This window comes from Rana temporaria, chromosome 8 (assembly GCF_905171775.1).
Source record: "Rana temporaria chromosome 8, aRanTem1.1, whole genome shotgun sequence".
Lineage (NCBI taxonomy): Eukaryota > Metazoa > Chordata > Amphibia > Anura > Ranidae > Rana > Rana temporaria.
In genome coordinates, this window is record NC_053496.1 from 108,368,401 (window position 1) to 108,390,900 (window position 22,500).

Sequence of the window (22,500 nt, forward strand, 5' to 3'; positions counted from 1 at the left end):
AGCTGCGTTTGGTATGAATCTTGAGGGGAAACTCCACGCCAAATTTCAAATAAAAAAACGGCATGGGTTCCCCCTACAGTAGCATAGCAGGCCCTTGGATCTGCTATGGATTTTAAGGAGTCACCCCGTACGCCAAAAAAACGGCATGGGGTTCCCCCCAAAATCCATACCAGACCCATATCCGAGCAGCAGCCCGGACGGTCAGGAAAGGGATGGGGACGAGCGAGCGCCCCCTCCTTAACCATGCCAGGCCGCACGCCCTGTGGCCTCCCACCCCAAAGCACCTGTCCCCATGTTGATGAGAACAGGGCCTCTTTCCGACAACCCTGGCCGTTGATTGTCGGGGTCTGTGGGAGGGGAGCTTATCGGAATCTGGGAGCCTCCCTTAAGAAGGGGGCCCCCAGATGCCGGCCCCCCCACCCTAGGTGAATGAATATGGGGTACATCTTAACCCTAGCCATTCAAAAACAGGGTTTTTAAGGTAATTTATTAGTCAGCTCCGGGGTCCCCCTCTTTTCTTTAGCTCTTTTACGAGGGGGGGCCTGCTTCTTCGATGTCTTCTGGGGGGGATGTGCCGGTCTTCACCACCGTTTGGTTCTCTTCCGCCGGGGGGAGGCGCTTTCTTCTTTAGCTCTTTTACAGCGGCCCCCTCCCGGGCTTCTTCGACGTCTGCTGGTCTTCACCACCGTCTGGTTCTCTTCCGCCGGGGGGGGTGCTTTCTTCTTTAGCTCTTTTACAGCGGCCCCCCTCCCAGGCTTCTTCGACGTCTTCAGTGGGGGGGGGTGTGCCGGTCTTCACCGCCGTCTGGTTCTCTTCCGCCGGGGGGTGCTTTCTTCTTTAGCTCTTTTACAACGGCCCCCTCCCGGGCTTCTTTGATGTCTTCTGGGGGGGGGGGGGTGTGCCGGTCTTCACCGCCATCTGGTTCTCTTCTGCCGGGGGGGTGCTTTCTTCTTTAGCTCTTTTACAGCGGCCCTCCTTCCAGGCTTCTTCGAAGTCTTCGGTGGGGGGTGCCCAGGCTTCTGTCGCCTTCTGCCTTTTTCTTCTTCGATGTTGACACATCGCTTCCTCCCGCTGTAATTCCGTGTGCATGGCTCGCACCGATTTATATAGGCCTCTTATGACGTCACAGGCCCATCATGCTCCGTGCACCTGGAGCATGATGGGACTGTGACATCATAAGAGGCCTATATAAATCCCCCCGGCGGAAGAGAACCAGACGGCGGTGAAGACCGGCACATCCCCCCGCCAAAGACGTTGAAGAAGCCTGGAAGGGGGGCCGCTGTAAAAGAGCAAAAGAAGAAAGCCTTCCCCCCACGGCAGACGAGAACCAGACGGCGATGAAGACTGGCACATCCCCCCCCCCCCCGCAGAAGACATAGAAGAAGCAGGCCCCCCTCGTAAAATAAATTACTTTAAAAACCCTGTGTAGTGTGTTTTTTTTACATTTTTTTTCCCCAGGTGAATGGCTAGGGGTACGATGTACCCCATATTCATTCACCTAGGGTTGGGGGCTGGCATCTGGGGGCCCCCTTTTTAAAGGAGGCTCCCTGATTCCGATAAGCTCCCCTCCCACAGACCCCGACAACCAACGGCCAGGGTTGTCAGGACGAGGCCCTGTCCTCATCAACATGGGGACAGGTGCTTTGGGGTGGGGGGCCACAGGGCGCCCCCCTGCCCCAAAGCACCTACCCACCCATGTTGAGGGCATGTGGCCTGGCACGATTAAGGAGGGGGGCGCTCGCTCGTCCCCACCCCTTTCCTGACCCGCCGGGCTGCTGCTCGGATATGGGTCTGGTATGGATTTTGGGGGGAACCCCACGCCATTTTTTTGGTGTACGGGGTGTCTCCTTAAAATCCATAGTAGATCCAAGGGCCTGGTATGCTCCTGTAGGGGGAACCCATGCCGGTTTTTTATTTGAAATTTGGTGTGGAATTCCCCCTCAAGATTCATACCAAACGCAGTGCTTGGTATTGGCAGGGATCCAAGTCGGATCCCCGTTCAATATCGTGCCGCGGATAAACGCAACCGCAGCTAAAAGCACTGTACAAATGCAGCTAATCGCTGTGCCTGGAGTCTTAAAATCGCAGCAAAACATAAACATGCCTTTAGCTGCGGCAAAACAGCCATTCGTCTGAAAGGGGCCTTACTTCTGATCCAAAGATACAGTGAGTAGAAAGTTACAGGAAATCTCACCAAAGAAAGGGATACCCCTCTGATACAGTTGTCAGCAGAAAAGGAGCATTCATTAGATGATTTTCTCTCTAATCTGCGTCTGGTGACAGCTCAAAATGTTGGATGTACCACCACTATCTGATGACAATGGTTACTATTGTTGCCAATTGATTTTGAAGGTATCAATGCTGTCATTTTTATATTTGTTTACTCCTTAGGCCAAGTGTTTAGGATCACGCTGTGCCTTTAAGCATAGCGTGACATGATGGTGGGCAGGAACATACAGGCCAACAGTTCCGATGGAGAGATCTGGCGGGAGTAGCCGAAATAGTCATCCTGTCAGAGGTAATGGAAGTAAAAAGACTGACAGAGTTATGCAACTTGGCGGTTATTGATGAGTTTGTTTGCAATTTCATTGCGGCTTGCATTGGAAATGAAATCTGAGGTCCAAATCACACTAATCTGCAGCTTTAAAATTGTGCTAAAATAGCGCGATTTCAAAGCCGCACTGGTGTGAACCAGGGCTAACTCACATTCATACATATACATACTAGGGCTAATTTAGACAGGAGCCAATAAGTACTCCAGCAGTGTAGGAGGAAACCCACACGTGTTGTGCCATGGTTGGGATTTGAAGGGCATTTGGTGCATACAAAGTAGATTTATATATTTTTGTGGCTTTTAAGGAATATTTAAAAGAAAGTTCTTTTTACAAAGTTACATAGTAGGTCAGGTTGAAAAAAGACACAAGTCCATCAAGTCCAACCTATGTGCTTGACCTCTTTAGGTAAATATGTGTAGAAACCCCCCCGAGACAGGGTGGTACCCCCAGGGTGGGCTGACATTTCACTTCAGGGTGTGATTCTCAGGCAATAATGGGAAATGTGAACAGATGGGCAGCAGTCACTTTTATGTAAAGTAAAAAAAATAAATAGTTTATCACATGGGAGAGCAGGTTAGGCTTACAGATGCTCCATGCTCCATGTTAAAACATAACTCTAGTACTTCAAACATCACTGCACAGAAAAAGGACCTTCAAGTCACGACCGACACTCCTGAATTAAAATTTCTTAGTAGACATCACCGGTAGCAACCACATAAATGCAGGAGAGCCAACCAGCACCAATGGGTACTCCATTCTATGCCGCTTCTTCTGCAGGAAAGTCAACCAGCACTAACTGGGACGCAGTGGCGGCTGGTGTTCAATTTTTGGTGGGGGGGCGCAAACAAACAAAAACAAAAAAAAATCAGTTGCAGCCTCACTGTGCCCATTAATTGTGCCACTGTGCCCATCAATTGCCGCCACTGTGCCCATCAATTGCCGCCACTGGGCCATGCCATCAAACGCAGCCACTGTGCCATGCCATCAAACGCAGCCACTGTGCCATCATTTGTCGCCACTGTGCCATGCCATCAATTGTCGCCACTGTGCTATGCCATTGTCGCCACTGTGCTCATCAATTGTCGCCACTGTGCCATGCCAAAAGCAGCCACTGTGCCATCAATTGTCACCACTATGCAATGCCAAACGCAGCCACTGTGCCATGCCATTGTCGCCACTGTGCCAATCAATTGTCGCCACTGTGCCATGCCAAACGCAGCCACTGCCATGCCAATGTTGCCACTGTGCCCATCAATTGTCGCCACTGTGCCCTGCCATTGTTGCCACTGTGCCCATCAATTGCCGCTGGCTCTGATAGACACTTCCACAGCCAACCAGCTGCCGTTATTCAGATGGCCGGCGCTCGCCAGGGGGCCGGCTATCTGAATAGTGGGCGGCAGTGGCGACAATACATAGATTCAGGCAATGCATTAATCTATGTATTGTTTTCAGTGGCAGTGCAGGAGCGAGAGGGGGCGGCGCTCCTGCGTCCTCTATGGACGCACTGCCACTAACTGGCACTCAATCCTATGCCCCTTCTTCAAGAGAGAATCCACCAGACCCAACTGGCTCTCCATCCTATGCCCCTTCTTCTGCAGGAAAGTCAACCAGTACTATCTGGCACTCCACCCTGCCTCCGAAAAGTGACAGTTTCAAATCCAGTTACACACATACCTAAGTTCAAGGTCTAGATCCAGGCCCCTTTTAGGCAGGCTGGCCTAAAGAAACAGCTCCAACACATCTCAGCCCAGGGAGAAGACATGGTAATGATGGTGCTTTTGATGGTCTGGTTATGTGAATATAGGGACATATTGGAAATTCAATGGGGGAATGTAACAGTAGCAAGGTTAATTACCCCAGATCTGACCCTTTCACACTATCCAAAATAGTCAGAAAAGGCTTGTGAGCAAATTCAATTTTTTTTTCTGTACTGCCATAAGGCAGTACAGAGAAAACATAAGGATATATTCTGAAAGCTAGCAGGGCATGCTGGCCCACGACACATGTTTTTTACTTCTGTTGTTCTATTGCATGATCAATAAATTCTCTTTTCCCTTTAATTTCTTTTTTCACTGAATAAAACTCTTAAGGGGCAAATTTTTCCTTATGAATTTCTAAAAACCCAGCAGCGTTATAAAGAGGCCATCGCCGGGGGTTTTGTTTGAGGGAACATTTATGGATAAACTGTGTATAATTTACAAATGGGCCCTGAAATACTGTGTTAATAGACACAATGACACAACATATAAATCTTGCTGCTGGATGATTTGGTATGTGATAGCTTTGGACCAGAGATTTGGTTGCCTTCACATGAAGTTATTGGAATGGCAGCGCAAGGGCTTGCTGATGAATAAAACAGCTTTTTTTTCTCTTGGAGTTCTCTGAGACGGCGTATGCTCAGGAGACGTTTTACAGAGTCGCTCCATTACCACACAAACAGGCAGCAATGCTGAGCTGCTGACACAAGGGTTAATTAAATCTCTCTCTCCATCAATTCTTATTCAACTATTATTGATGGTCATTAGATTGTTGACAAAGTGACAAAATGCAGTAATAGACTTATCTTAACTCTTGACTCACTGCATAACTTTGCAATTCAGTGCTGCATTTCCTACATTGCATTTAAAAATGTGTGATATTGGGATGACAAATGGTGAATGCACAGAATTATTAATGTTTCAGATCCATTTCTCATGCTTGCTAGAAGACAATTAACGCAGGGATTAATGGAGAATATGGCCTGAATTGAATAGTACTTACTTCTGCTCTACTTATTGTCTGTACTACCAAATGTGTTAAAAATGTATGGTGGCATTCAGGGGCGGACTGACCATTCGGGCACTCGGGCCCCATGCTACTAGGGGGCCCCATCAGGGTTGCCAGCCTCAGTAAAACCAGGGACAGTATGTGAAAATCTGTGTTTTTTTTTTAAATCCCAAGATTATAGCTGCCCCTCCTGTCCAGTACCTTTTCAGTGTGTGTATGTTTATTCTGTGTGTATGTATACTGTGTGTGTGTATATTGTGTGTCTGTGTGTGTGTATACTGTGTATGTATGTGTGTGTTTACACTGTGTGGCCCCATAATCTATTACCTGGGGGCCCCATAATCTCTTATTGCCTGGGGGACCCATAATCTCCTATAGCCCGGGCGACCCATAATCTCCTACTGCCCCATGAGTTGTCAGTCCGCCCCTGGTGACATTAAAGCGGAGCTCCACCCTAAAGTTGAACTCCCGCTGATCGGAACCCTCCCCCCCTCCGGTGTCACATTTGACACCATTCAGGGGGGTGCAGATACCGGTCTAAAGACAGGTATTTGCACCCACTTCCAGCCACACAGTCTCGGGCAGACTGCGGGCATGACATCACCTCCCCCCCCCCGTTGTGTTCTGGGAACACTCGGCTCCCAGAACACAACGGGAGCCAATCGGCAGGCATAGCGCGACTCGCGCATGCACTGTAAGGAACCGGGCAGTGAAGCCGGAGCTTCACTTCCTGGTTCCCTCACCAAGGATGGCGGGGGGGGGGGGCAGCAGAGTGACGAGCGATCGCTCGTCCTCTGCTACGGATGGCGCTGGACTCCAGGACAGGTAAGTGTCCTAATATTAAAAGTCAGAAGCTGCAGTATTTGTAGCTGCTGGCTTTTAATATTTTTTTTTCAGCAGAGCTCCGCTTTAAACAAACATATACATGGATGGACAGACAGACGAATGCTTTCTCATTAAAATATTTGCAAGAATAGTTTCATTCAAGGTTCATAACAACATTTAGTCAAAAATTATTTTGTTCTGAAATTAAAAGATGAGAATATTAAACTAGCCAAAGTCATATAATATTATACCAATTATATCATCCTCAATACTGTGAAAATGCTGTTTTGACCTGGAAACAAAGCTAACATATTATCTGTGTTTGAGCTTTATTTACTCACTGAACATGGTAAATTATGGTATATAGTAGAAAACAGCATATGGTACTCATCACTTGGAGATCAGGCATAATTTCCTTGCTTCAGAAAAATGCATTGGAGTCAGTGGGGAAGATGAAACTATGTTGGTGGGCTGCACATCATTGCTCTGGTCCAGCTTCCTAAAAGTGACATTAGTAGACAACAGTTTCCCTGTGCAAACTGTGTCTGCACAGCTGCTTGTAGTCTCCATCAGGGTTAATGTGACAGGATGCAAATGCAGGAGCACATTGCACACTGACAGACAGGAAATGCCTGAATAGGGACCTTCATAGCAAAATTATTTAGTATTATTTAACCACTTCAGCCCCGGAAGTATTGGCTGCTCAATGACCGATCCATTTTTTGCGATACGGCACAACAAATGCGTGGTCGTGCAGAGCTGTACCCAAACAAAATTGACATCCTTTTTTACCACAAATAGAGCTTCCGTTTGGGGGTATTTGATCACCTCTGCGGTTTTTATTTTTTACGCTATAAACAAAAAAAAAGCGTACATTTTGAAAAGAAAAAAAAAAAACACAATATTTTGTACTTTTTGCTATAATAAATATAGCCCCAATTTTTTTTTAAAGCACATTTTTTCCTCAGTTTAGGCCGATATGTATTCTTCTACATATTTTTGGTAATAAAAATCGCAAAAAGCTTATATTGATTGCTTTGCGCAAAAGTTATAGCATCTACAAAATAGGGGATAGATTTATGGCATTTTTATTATAATTTCTTTTACTAGTAATGGCGGAGATCTGCAATTTTTATCAGGACTGCGACATTATGGCGGACATATCGGACACTTTTGACACACTTTTGGGACCATTGGCATTTATACAGCAATTAGTGCTATAAAAATGCACCGATTACTGTGTAAATGTCACTGACAGGGAAGGGGTTAACACTAGGGGGCGATAAATGGGTAAACTGTGTTCCCTATGTGTGTGTTCTAACTGTGGGGGATGGGAATGTCTATAAGAGATGACAGAGTGTGGTTCCAAGCTCGTAGGAACTCACAATCTCTCTTTCCTCTCCTCACAGAACTGGCATGTGTGTTTACACACACATGTCCCTGTTCTATCTTTCGTGCCTGCGATCGCGCATGGCCGCCGGTCATCGCAACCACCGGCCACAAGCATCACCGCGCGTGTACGTTCCTACTATCCTGTCTAAAGGGACCGGCGTACAGCTATGAGGGTCAACGTTCATAAGAGATTTTCATAAGATTTCTGAAAATGCTAACTGTTGAAGATCCTGCCCCAAATTCTGAAAATCCTTCTGTACAGAACGCACATTATTTTGGGACAAATCATTGTGTCAAGGTGCACAACCACATCAACATTACACTCTTCACTAGCTGTTTTGACAATGTTTAAAACTAGAAAATGCATTTCCTGAGGAAAATGCGAGTGGGAATGCTGAATAGCTGAGCCCGCACCAAAGCCATTCACCATAACCACTACACTATCTTTAGGACACACAGCTCCTTTCTCTATCTGCAAAGTAGAGAGTATGCTGACTTCCTGGTCGCCCCTCCCCCCTCAAGAGGTTTCCCCTCCCCCCCAGGTCAGTGAGGAGGAATATTGCACTGAGGTAGAAAGCTATTTATGGAAAGAAATTCCATTACAAACGCCTTTTAATTCACAGACCAATACATGAATTACGTTCAAACAAAACGTAATAAATCCACAACCGTACATGCGATCGATACAGCGACTTCACCGTTTGAAAGACACGGCCCTTGTGAACGCATCGATATGAAATTTATGTTGATAAACTTAAAATTGTGGCCATGCCAGCGATTTAGAAAAGAGCGTCTTTGTGTGTTTTGCAGGAAAATTTTTAAAATTTTTAACATGACGGTCAATGAGAGTGGTTTTGTCGCTCTTGTCCTTTAGAAGCTCCTGGAACTAAAACTAAAATACGTATCACAAAACTGATCACATTGCCTGAAACCAGACAAGCATACCTACGTTTTGATATATAAATTGTGTATGACAAGTAGATCTTGTGGGCGTGAGAGCAATTTGTTCGCCCTTTTTTTAAATATAATTTTTGTTTTCAAAGATCTCCACTGTAAAGGTCACATGACACACTCTAAATCCCTTCCATAGGGTTACATTATAACCGATTCCATTTTCTGAAAAAATCGCTAAACGTAAATTGCGTTTTCACAAAAACCGTAAAAGATATCAATCTGAAAAGTCATGTTTGGATAGCTGAATATTTTGTGACCGCTTTAAAGTTTGTTTGGTGTCTGTAAGTGAAAGTATGAAGGAGCTGAAACTTTTGGCAGAACGTGTGTTTTGAAGCAGGAAAAAGGATGTTCTCATTGACTTCAATGTTAAAAAAAGTGTCTAAAAGCTTAATATTTTAAAAAGTATAAATAGTACAAAAAAACTTGAAGAAGTCCCATCGTTAGCTGAATGAGACGAACATTTTAAAAGTTAAATGGTCTCAATAGCTGAAAGTATGCAGAAGTTACGCAGAGCCAAAAAACGTACGGAATAAAATTAAAATTAAGAAGAAGAACTAGACAATGCATTTCCTGAGGAAAATGCGAGTGGGAATGCTGAATTGCTGAGCCCGCACCAAAGCCATTCACCATAACCACTACAGTATATTTAGGACATACAAGCAGTGTTCCTTCAGTACTTATAAAGCCTAATATCACACAGCTCCTTTCTCTATCTGCAATATAGAGAGTGTCCTGACTTGCCTGGTCGCCCCTCCCCCCTCCCCCCTCAAGAGGCTTTCTCCACATGAGGTGGGGGAGGAGGACTGCACTGAGGTAAGGAAAGCTATTTAGGGAATCAAAATACCATTAGAAACGCTTTCATCCACACGCAAAATCAGTTATCGTAGCCTTCAAACAAAACGTAATAAATCCACAACCGTACATGCGATCGATACAGCGACTACACCATTTGAAACACAAGGCTTTTGTGAACGCATCGATATGAAATTTATGTTGATAAACTTAAAAATGTGGCCATGTCAGCGATTTAGAAAAGAGCGTCTTTGTGTGTTTTGCAGGAATTTTTTTTAGACTTTTTAACATGACGGTCAATGGGAGGGCGTTTGAGGCACTTGTCCTTTAGAAGCTCCTGGAACTAAAAGTCAAATGCCTATCGCAAAACTGATCACATTGCCTGAAACCAGACAAGCATACCTACGTTTTGATATATAAATTGTGTATGACAAGTAGATCTTGTGGGCGTGAGAGCAATTTGTTCGCCCTTTTTTTAAAGATAATTTTTGTTTTCAAAGATCTCCACTCTAAAGGTCACATGACACACTCTAAACCTGCTCCATAGGATTACATTATAACCGATAAAAAAATCACTAAACGTAAATTGCGTTTTCACAAAAACCGTATAAGATATCAATCTAAAAAGTCATGTTTGGATAGCTGAATATTTTGTGACCGCTTTAAAGTTTGTTTGGTGTCTGTAAGTGAAAGTATGAAGGAGCTGAAACTTTTGGCAGAACGTGTGTTTTGAAGCAGGAAAAAGGATGTTCTCATTGACTTCAATGTTAAAAAAAAGTGTCTAAAAGCTTAATATTTTAAAAAGTATAAATAGTACAAAAAAACTTGAAGAAGTCCCATCGTTAGCTGAACGAGATGAACATTTTAAAAGTTGAATGGTCTCAATAGCTGAAAGTATGCAGAAGTTACGCAGAGCCAAAAAACGTACGGAATAATAAAATTAAAATTAAGAATAATAAAAAACGACTAGACAATGCATTTCCTGAGGAAAATGCGAGTGGGAATGCTGAATTGCTGAGCCCGCACCAAAGCCATTCACCATAACCACTACAGTATATTTAGGACATACAAGCAGTGTTCCTTCAGTACTTATAAAGCCTAATATCACACAGCTCCTTTCTCTATCTGCAATATAGAGAGTGTCCTGACTTGCCTGGTCGCCCCTCCCCCTCCAGAGGCTTTCTCCACATGAGGTGGGGGAGGAGGACTGCACTGAGGTAAGGAAAGCTATTTAGGGAATCAAAATACCATTAGAAACGCTTTCATCCACACGCAAAATCAGTTATCGTAGCCTTCAAACAAAACGTAATAAATCCACAACCGTACATGCGATCGATACAGCGACTACACCATTTGAAACACAAGGCTTTTGTGAACGCATCGATATGAAATTTATGTTGATAAACTTAAAAATGTGGCCATGTCAGCGATTTAGAAAAGAGCGTCTTTGTGTGTTTTGCAGAAACATTTTTTAGACTTTTTAACATGACTCTTGTCCTTTAGAAGCTCCTGGAACTAAAACTAAAATACGTATCACAAAACTGATCACATTGCCTGAAACCAGACAAGCATACCTACGTTTTGATATATAAATTGTGTATGACAAGTAGATCTTGTGGGCGTGAGAGCAATTTGTTCCCCCTTTTTTTTAAAGATAATATTTTTTGTGGATGATCTCCACTCTAAAGGTCACATGACACACTCTAAACCTGCTCCATAGGATTACATTATAACCGATAAAAAAATCACTAAACGTAAATTGCGTTTTCACAAAAACCGTAAAAGATATCAATCTAAAAAGTCATGTTTGGATAGCTGAATATTTTGTGACCGCTTTAAAGTTTGTTTGGTGTCTGTAAGTGAAAGTATGAAGGAGCTGAAACTTTTGGCAGAACGTGTGTTTTGAAGCAGGAAAAAGGATGTTCTCATTGACTTCAATGTTAAAAAAAAGTGTCTAAAAGCTTAATATTTTAAAAAGTATAAATAGTACAAAAAAACTTGAAGAAGTCCCATCGTTAGCTGAACGAGACGAACATTTTAAAAGTTGAATGGTCTCAATAGCTGAAAGTATGCAGAAGTTACGCAGAGCCAAAAAACGTACGGAATAAAATTAAAATTAAAACTAGAAAATGCATTCCCTGAGGAAAATGCGAGTGGGAATGCTGAATTGCTGAGCCCGCACCAAAGCCATTCACCATAACCACTACACTATCTTTAGGACACACAGCTCCTTTCTCTATCTGCAAAGTAGAGAGTATCCTGACTTCCTGGTCGCCCCTCCCCCCTCAAGAGGTTTCCCCTCCCCCAGGTCAGTGAGGAGGAATATTGCACTGAGGTAGAAAGCTATTTATGGAAAGAAATTCCATTACAAACGCCTTTTAATTCACAGACCAATACATTAATTATGCCTCCAAACAAAACGTAATAAATCCACAACCGTACATGCGATCGATACAGCGACTTCACCGTTTGAAAGACACGGCCCTTGTGAACGCATCGATATGAAATTTATGTTGATAAACTTAAAATTGTGGCCATGCCAGCGATTTAGAAAAGAGCGTCTTTGTGTGTTTTGCAGGAAAATTTTAATTTTTTTTAACATGGACGGTCAATGAGAGTGGTTTTGTCGCTCTTGTCCTTTAGAAGCTCCTGGAACTAAAACTAAAATACGTATCACAAAACTGATCACATTGCCTGAAACCAGACAAGCATACCTACGTTTTGATATATAAATTGTGTATGACAAGTAGATCTTGTGGGCGTGAGAGCAATTTGTTCGCCCTTTTTTTAAAGATAATTTTTGTTTTCAAAGATCTCCACTCTAAAGGTCACATGACACACTCTAAATCCCTTCCATAGGGTTACATTATAACCGATTCCATTTTCTGAAAAAATCGCTAAACGTAAATTGCGTTTTCACAAAAACCGTAAAAGATATCAATCTGAAAAGTCATGTTTGGATAGCTGAATATTTTGTGACCGCTTTAAAGTTTGTTTGGTGTCTGTAAGTGAAAGTATGAAGGAGCTGAAACTTTTGGCAGAACGTGTGTTTTGAAGCAGGAAAAAGGATGTTCTCATTGACTTCAATGTTAAAAAAAAGTGTCTAAAAGCTTAATATTTTAAAAAGTATAAATAGTACAAAAAAACTTGAAGAAGTCCCATCGTTAGCTGAATGAGACGAACATTTTAAAAGTTAAATGGTCTCAATAGCTGAAAGTATGCAGAAGTTACGCAGAGCCAAAAAACGTACGGAATAAAATTAAGAAGAAGAATAACTAGAAAATGCATTCCCTGAGGAAAATGCGAGTGGGAATGCTGAATTGCTGAGCCCGCACCAAAGCCATTCACCATAACCACTACACTATCTTTAGGACACACAGCTCCTTTCTCTATCTGCAAAGTAGAGAGTATGCTGACTTCCTGGTCGCCCCTCCCCCCTCAAGAGGTTTCCCCTCCCCCCAGGTCAGTGAGGAGGAATATTGCACTGAGGTAGAAAGCTATTTATGGAAAGAAATTCCATTACAAACGCCTTTTAATTCACAGACCAATACATTAATTACGCCTCCAAACAAAACGTAATAAATCCACAACCGTACATGCGATCGATACAGCGACTTCACCGTTTGAAAGACACGGCCCTTGTGAACGCATCGATATGAAATTTATGTTGATAAACTTAAAATTGTGGCCATGCCAGCGATTTAGAAAAGAGCGTCTTTGTGTGTTTTGCAGGAAAAATTTTTAAATTTTTAACATGGACGGTCAATGAGAGTGGTTTTGTCACTCTTGTCCTTTAGAAGCTCCTGGAACTAAAACTAAAATACGTATCACAAAACTGATCACATTGCCTGAAACCAGACAAGCATACCTACGTTTTGATATATAAATTGTGTATGACAAGTAGATCTTGTGGGCGTGAGAGCAATTTGTTCGCCCTTTTTTTAAAGATAATTTTTGTTTTCAAAGATCTCCACTCTAAAGGTCACATGACACACTCTAAACCTGCTCCATAGGATTACATTATAACCGATAAAAAAATCACTAAACGTAAATTGCGTTTTCACAAAAACCGTATAAGATATCAATCTAAAAAGTCATGTTTGGATAGCTGAATATTTTGTGACCGCTTTAAAGTTTGTTTGGTGTCTGTAAGTGAAAGTATGAAGGAGCTGAAACTTTTGGCAGAACGTGTGTTTTGAAGCAGGAAAAAGGATGTTCTCATTGACTTCAATGTTAAAAAAAAGTGTCTAAAAGCTTAATATTTTAAAAAGTATAAATAGTACAAAAAAACTTGAAGAAGTCCCATCGTTAGCTGAATGAGACGAACATTTTAAAAGTTAAATGGTCTCAATAGCTGAAAGTATGCAGAAGTTACGCAGAGCCAAAAAACGTACGGAATAAAATTAAGAAGAAGAATAATAAAAAACGAATATCAATACTGGGAATGCTTATTAAAGCATTCCCACTAATAAAAAACGAATATCAATACTGGGAATGCTTATTAAAGCATTCCCACTAATTAAGAATAATAAAAAACGAATATCAATACTGGGAATGCTTATTAAAGCATTCCCACTAACTAGAAAATGCATTCCCTGAGGAAAATGCGAGTGGGAATGCTGAATTGCTGAGCCCGCACCAAAGCCATTCACCATAACCACTACACTATCTTTAGGACACACAGCTCCTTTCTCTATCTGCAAAGTAGAGAGTATGCTGACTTCCTGGTCGCCCCTCCCCCTCAAGAGGTTTCCCCTCCCCCCAGGTCAGTGAGGAGGAATATTGCACTGAGGTAGAAAGCTATTTATGGAAAGAAATTCCATTACAAACGCCTTTTAATTCACAGACCAATACATGAATTACGCCTCCAAACAAAACGTAATAAATTCACAACCGTACATGCGATCGATACAGCGACTTCACCGTTTGAAAGACACGGCCCTTGTGAACGCATCGATATGAAATTTATGTTGATAAACTTAAAAATGTGCCCATGTCAGCGATTTAGAAAAGAGCGTCTTTGTGTGTTTTGCAGAAAATTTTTTTAGACTTTTTAACATGACTCTTGTCCTTTAGAAGCTCCTGGAACTAAAACTAAAATACGTATCACAAAACTGATCACATTGCCTGAAACCAGACAAGCATACCTACGTTTTGATATATAAATTGTGTATGACAAGTAGATCTTGTGGGCGTGAGAGCAATTTGTTCCCCCTTTTTTTAAAGATAATATTTTTTGTGGATGATCTGCACTCTAAAGGTCACATGACACACTCTAAACCTGCTCCATAGGATTACATTATAACCGATAAAATATCACTAAACGTAAATTGCGTTTTCACAAAAACCGTAAAAGATATCAATCTAAAAAGTCATGTTTGGATAGCTGAATATTTTGTGACCGCTTTAAAGTTTGTTTGGTGTCTGTAAGTGAAAGTATGAAGGAGCTGAAACTTTTGGCAGAACGTGTGTTTTGAAGCGGTAAAAAGCATGTTCTCATTGACTTCAATGTTAAAAAAAAGTGTCTAAAAGCTTAATATTTTAAAAAGTATAAATAGTACAAAAAAACTTGAAGAAGTCCCATCGTTAGCTGAACGAGACGAACATTTTAATAGTTGAATGGTCTCAATAGCTCAAAGTATGCAGAAGTTACGCAGAGCCAAAAAACGTACGGAATAATAAAATTAAAATTAAAATTAAGAAGAAGAACTAGAAAATGCATTCCCTGAGGAAAATGCGAGTGGGAATGCTGAATAGCTGAATTGCTGAGCCCGCACAAAAGCTATTCACCATAACCACTACAGTATCTTTAGGACATACAAGCAGTGTTCCTTCAGTACTTATAAAGCCTAATATCACACAGCTCCTTTCTCTATCTGCAATATAGAGAGTGTCCTGACTTGACTGGTCGCCCCTCCCCCCTCAAGAGGCTTTCTCCACATGAGGTGGGGGAGGAGGACTGCACTGAGGTAAGGAAAGCTATTTAGGGAATCAAAATACCATTAGAAACGCTTTCATCCACACACAAAATCAGTTATCGAAGCCTTCAAACAAAACGTAATAAATCCACAACCGTACATGCGATCGATACAGCGACTACACCATTTGAAACACAAGGCTTTTGTGAACGCATCGATATGAAATTTATGTTGATAAACTTAAAAATGTGGCCATGTCAGCGATTTAGAAAAGAGCGTCTTTGTGTGTTTTGCAGAATTTTTTTTTGACTTTTTAACATGTCTCTTGTCCTTTAGAAGCTCCTGGAACTAAAACTAAAATACGTATCACAAAACTGATCACATTGCCTGAAACCAGACAAGCATACCTACGTTTTGATATATAAATTGTGTATGACAAGTAGATCTTGTGGGCGTGAGAGCAATTTGTTCCCCCTTTTTTTAAAGATAATATTTTTTGTGGATGATCTCCACTCTAAAGGTCACATGACACACTCTAAACCTGCTCCATAGGATTACATTATAACCGATAAAATATCACTAAACGTAAATTGCGTTTTCACAAAAACCGTAAAAGATATCAATCTAAAAAGTCATGTTTGGATAGCTGAATATTTTGTGACCGCTTTAAAGTTTGTTTGGTGTCTGTAAGTGAAAGTATGAAGGAGCTGAAACTTTTGGCAGAACGTGTGTTTTGAAGCGGTAAAAAGCATGTTCTCATTGACTTCAATGTTAAAAAAAAGTGTCTAAAAGCTTAATATTTTAAAAAGTATAAATAGTACAAAAAAACTTGAAGAAGTCCCATCGTTAGCTGAACGAGACGAACATTTTAATAGTTGAATGGTCTCAATAGCTCAAAGTATGCAGAAGTTACGCAGAGCCAAAAAACGTACGGAATAAAGGATAAGAATAAAAAGAACTAGAAAATGCATTCCCTGAGGAAAATGCGAGTGGGAATGCTGAATTGCTGAGCCCGCACCAAAGCCATTCACCATAACCACTACACTATCTTTAGGACACACAGCTCCTTTCTCTATCTGCAAAGTAGAGAGTATGCTGACTTCCTGGTCGCCCCTCCCCCCTCAAGAGGTTTCCCCTCCCCCCAGGTCAGTGAGGAGGAATATTGCACTGAGGTAGAAAGCTATTTATGGAAAGAAATTCCATTACAAACGCCTTTTAATTCACAGACCAATACATTAATTACGCCTCCAAACAAAACGTAATAAATCCACAACCGTACATGCGATCGATACAGCGACTTCACCGTTTGAAAGACACGGCCCTTGTGAACGCATCGATATGAAATTTATGTTGATAAACTTAAAATTGTGGCCATGCCAGCGATTTAGAAAAGAGCGTCTTTGTGTGTTTTGCAGGAAAATTTTTTAAATTTTTAACATGGACGGTCAATGAGAGTGGTTTTGTCACTCTTGTCCTTTAGAAGCTCCTGGAACTAAAACTAAAATACGTATCACAAAACTGATCACATTGCCTGAAACCAGACAAGCATACCTACGTTTTGATATATAAATTGTGTATGACAAGTAGATCTTGTGGGCGTGAGAGCAATTTGTTCGCCCTTTTTTTAAAGATAATTTTTGTTTTCAAAGATCTCCACTCTAAAGGTCACATGACACACTCTAAACCTGCTCCATAGGATTACATTATAACCGATAAAAAAATCACTAAACGTAAATTGCGTTTTCACAAAAACCGTAAAAGATATCAATCTGAAAAGTCATGTTTGGATAGCTGAATATTTTGTGACCGCTTTAAAGTTTGTTTGGTGTCTGTAAGTGAAAGTATGAAGGAGCTGAAACTTTTGGCAGAACGTGTGTTTTGAAGCAGGAAAAAGGATGTTCTCATTGACTTCAATGTTAAAAAAAAGTGTCTAAAAGCTTAATATTTTAAAAAGTATAAATAGTACAAAAAAACTTGAAGAAGTCCCATCGTTAGCTGAATGAGACGAACATTTTAAAAGTTAAATGGTCTCAATAGCTCAAAGTATGCAGAAGTTACGCAGAGCCAAAAAACGTACGGAATAAAATTAAAATTAAAATTAAGAAGAACTAGAAAATGCATTTCCTGAGGAAAATGCGAGTGGGAATGCTGAATAGCTGAGCCCGCACCAAAGCCATTCACCATAACCACTACACTATCTTTAGGACACACAGCTCCTTTCTCTATCTGCAAAGTAGAGAGTATGCTGACTTCCTGGTCGCCCCTCCCCCCTCAAGAGGTTTCCCCTCCCCCCAGGTCAGTGAGGAGGAATATTGCACTGAGGTAGAAAGCTATTTATGGAAAGAAATTCCATTACAAACGCCTTTTCATTCACAGACCAATACATGAATTACGCCTTCAAACAAAACGTAATAAATCCACAACCGTACATGCGATCGATACAGCGACTTCACCGTTTGAAAGACACGGCCCTTGTGAACGCATCGATATGAAATTTATGTTGATAAACTTAAAATTGTGGCCATGCCAGCGATTTAGAAAAGAGCGTCTTTGTGTGTTTTGCAGGAACATTTTTAAAATTTTTAACATGACGGTCAATGAGAGTGGTTTTGTCGCTCTTGTCCTTTAGAAGCTCCTGGAACTAAAACTAAAATACGTATCACAAAACTGATCACATTGCCTGAAACCAGACAAGCATACCTACGTTTTGATATATAAATTGTGTATGACAAGTAGATCTTGTGGGCGTGAGAGCAATTTGTTCGCCCTTTTTTTAAAGATAATTTTTGTTTTCAAAGATCTCCACTGTAAAGATCACATGACACACTCTAAATCCCTTCCATAGGGTTACATTATAACCGATTCCATTTTCTGAAAAAATCGCTAAACATAAATTGCGTTTTCACAAAAACCGTAAAAGATATCAATCTGAAAAGTCATGTTTGGATAGCTGAATATTTTGTGACCGCTTTAAAGTTTGTTTGGTGTCTGTAAGTGAAAGTATGAAGGAGCTGAAACTTTTGGCAGAACGTGTGTTTTGAAGCAGGAAAAAGGATGTTCTCATTGACTTCAATGTTAAAAAAAAGTGTCTAAAAGCTTAATATTTTAAAAAGTATAAATAGTACAAAAAAACTTGAAGAAGTCCCATCGTTAGCTGAACGAGATGAACATTTTAAAAGTTGAATGGTCTCAATAGCTGAAAGTATGCAGAAGTTACGCAGAGCCAAAAAACGTACGGAATAAAATTAAAATTAAAATTAAGAACTAGACAATGCATTTCCTGAGGAAAATGCGAGTGGGAATGCTGAATAGCTGAATTGCTGAGCCCGCACAAAAGCCATTCACCATAACCACTACAGTATCTTTAGGACATACAAGCAGTGTTCCTTCAGTACTTATAAAGCCTAATATCACACAGCTCCTTTCTCTATCTGCAATATAGAGAGTGTCCTGACTTGCCTGGTCGCCCCTCCCCCCTCAAGAGGCTTTCTCCACATGAGGTGGGGGAGGAGGACTGCACTGAGGTAAGGAAAGCTATTTAGGGAATCAAAATACCATTAGAAACGCTTTCATCCACACACAAAATCAGTTATCGAAGCCTTCAAACAAAACGTAATAAATCCACAACCGTACATGCGATCGATACAGCGACTTCACCGTTTGAAAGACACGGCCCTTGTGAACGCATCGATATGAAATTTATGTTGATAAACTTAAAAATGTGGCCATGTCAGCGATTTAGAAAAGAGCGTCTTTGTGTGTTTTGCAGAAACATTTTTTAGACTTTTTAACATGACTCTTGTCCTTTAGAAGCTCCTGGAACTAAAACTAAAATACGTATCACAAAACTGATCACATTGCCTGAAACCAGACAAGCATACCTACGTTTTGATATATAAATTGTGTATGACAAGTAGATCTTGTGGGCGTGAGAGCAATTTGTTCCCCCTTTTTTTAAAGATAATATTTTTTGTGGATGATCTCCACTCTAAAGGTCACATGACACACTCTAAACCTGCTCCATAGGATTACATTATAACCGATAAAAAAATCACTAAACGTAAATTGCGTTTTCACAAAAACCGTAAAAGATATCAATCTAAAAAGTCATGTTTGGATAGCTGAATATTTTGTGACCGCTTTAAAGTTTGTTTGGTGTCTGTAAGTGAAAGTATGAAGGAGCTGAAACTTTTGGCAGAACGTGTGTTTTGAAGCAGGAAAAATGATGTTCTCATTGACTTCAATGTTAAAAAAAAGTGTCTAAAAGCTTAATATTTTAAAAAGTATAAATAGTACAAAAAAACTTGAAGAAGTCCCATCGTTAGCTGAACGAGATGAACATTTTAATAGTTGAATGGTCTCAATAGCTCAAAGTATGCAGGAGTTACGCAGAGCCAAAAAACGTACGGAATAAAATTAAAATTAAAATTAAGAACTAGAAAATGCATTCCCTGAGGAAAATGCGAGTGGGAATGCTGAATAGCTGAGCCCCCACCAAAGCCATTCACCATAACCACTACACTATCTTTAGGACACACAGCTCCTTTCTCTATCTGCAAAGTAGAGAGTATGCTGACTTCCTGGTCGCCCCTCCCCCCTCAAGAGGTTTCCCCTCCCCCCAGGTCAGTGAGGAGGAATATTGCACTGAGGTAGAAAGCTATTTATGGAAAGAAATTCCATTACAAACGCCTTTTAATTCACAGACCAATACATTAATTACGCCTCCAAACAAAACGTAATAAATCCACAACCGTACATGCGATCGATACAGCGACTTCACCGTTTGAAAGACACGGCCCTTGTGAACGCATCGATATGAAATTTATGTTGATAAACTTAAAATTGTGGCCATGCCAGCGATTTAGAAAAGAGCGTCTTTGTGTGTTTTGCAGGAAAATTTTTAAATTTTTAACATGGACGGTCAATGAGAGTGGTTTTGTCACTCTTGTCCTTTAGAAGCTCCTGGAACTAAAACTAAAATACGTATCACAAAACTGATCACATTGCCTGAAACCAGACAAGCATACCTACGTTTTGATATATAAATTGTGTATGACAAGTAGATCTTGTGGGCGTGAGAGCAATTTGTTCGCCCTTTTTTTAAAGATAATTTTTGTTTTCAAAGATCTCCACTCTAAAGGTCACATGACACACTCTAAACCTGCTCCATAGGATTACATTATAACCGATATTTTCTGAAAAAATCGCTAAACGTAAATTGCGTTTTCACAAAAACCGTAAAAGATATCAATCTGAAAAGTCATGTTTGGATAGCTGAATATTTTGTGACCGCTTTAAAGTTTGTTTGGTGTCTGTAAGTGAAAGTATGAAGGAGCTGAAACTTTTGGCAGAACGTGTGTTTTGAAGCAGGAAAAAGGATGTTCTCATTGACTTCAATGTTAAAAAAAAGTGTCTAAAAGCTTAATATTTTAAAAAGTATAAATAGTACAAAAAAACTTGAAGAAGTCCCATCGTTAGCTGAATGAGACGAACATTTTAAAAGTTAAATGGTCTCAATAGCTGAAAGTATGCAGAAGTTACGCAGAGCCAAAAAACGTACGGAATAAAATTAAGAAGAAGAATAACTAGAAAATGCATTCCCTGAGGAAAATGCGAGTGGGAATGCTGAATTGCTGAGCCCGCACCAAAGCCATTCACCATAACCACTACACTATCTTTAGGACACACAGCTCCTTTCTCTATCTGCAAAGTAGAGAGTATGCTGACTTCCTGGTCGCCCCTCCCCCCTCAAGAGGTTTCCCCCCCCCCCCAGGTCAGTGAGGCGGAATATTGCACTGAGGTAGAAAGCTATTTATGGAAAGAAATTCCATTACAAACGCCTTTTAATTCACAGACCAATACATTAATTACGCCTCCAAACAAAACGTAATAAATCCACAACCGTACATGCGATCGATACAGCGACTTCACCGTTTGAAAGACACGGCCCTTGTGAACGCATCGATATGAAATTTATGTTGATAAACTTAAAATTGTGGCCATGCCAGCGATTTAGAAAAGAGCGTCTTTGTGTGTTTTGCAGGAAAATTTTTAGACTTTTTAACATGACGGTCAATGAGAGTGGTTTGAGGCACTTGTCCTTTAGAAGCTCCTGGAACTAAAAGTCAAATACGTATCACAAAACTGATCACATTGCCTGAAACCAGACAAGCATACCTACGTTTTGATATATAAATTGTGTATGACAAGTAGATCTTGTGGGCGTGAGAGCAATTTGTTCGCCCTTTTTTTAAAGATAATTTTTGTTTTCAAAGATCTCCACTCTAAAGGTCACATGACACACTCTAAACCTGCTCCATAGGATTACATTATAACCGATAAAAAAATCACTAAACGTAAATTGCGTTTTCACAAAAACCGTAAAAGATATCAATCTGAAAAGTCATGTTTGGATAGCTGAATATTTTGTGACCGCTTTAAAGTTTGTTTGGTGTCTGTAAGTGAAAGTATGAAGGAGCTGAAACTTTTGGCAGAACGTGTGTTTTGAAGCAGGAAAAAGGATGTTCTCATTGACTTCAATGTTAAAAAAAAGTGTCTAAAAGCTTAATATTTTAAAAAGTATAAATAGTACAAAAAAACTTGAAGAAGTCCCATCGTTAGCTGAATGAGACGAACATTTTAAAAGTTAAATGGTCTCAATAGCTGAAAGTATGCAGAAGTTACGCAGAGCCAAAAAACGTACGGAATAAAATTAAAATTAAAATTAAGAACTAGAAAATGCATTCCCTGAGGAAAATGCGAGTGGGAATGCTGAATTGCTGAGCCCGCACCAAAGCCATTCACCATAACCACTACACTATCTTTAGGACACACAGCTCCTTTCTCTATCTGCAAAGTAGAGAGTATGCTGACTTCCTGGTCGCCCCTCCCCCCTCAAGAGGTTTCCCCTCCCCCAGGTCAGTGAGGAGGAATATTGCACTGAGGTAGAAAGCTATTTATGGAAATAAATGCCATTACAAACGCTTTTTAATTCACAGACCAATTCATGAATTACGCCTTCAAACAAAACGTAATAAATCCACAACCGTACATGCGATCGATACAGCGACTTCACCGTTTGAAAGACACGGCCCTTGTGAATGCATCGATATGAAATTTATGTTGATAAACTTAAAAATGTGGCCATGCCAGCGATTTAGAAAAGAGCGTCTTTGTGTGTTTTGCAGGAATTTTTTTTAGACTTTTTAACATGACGGTCAATGGGAGGGCGTTTGAGGCACTTGTCCTTTAGAAGCTCCTGGAACTAAAAGTCAAATGCCTATCGCAAAACTGATCAC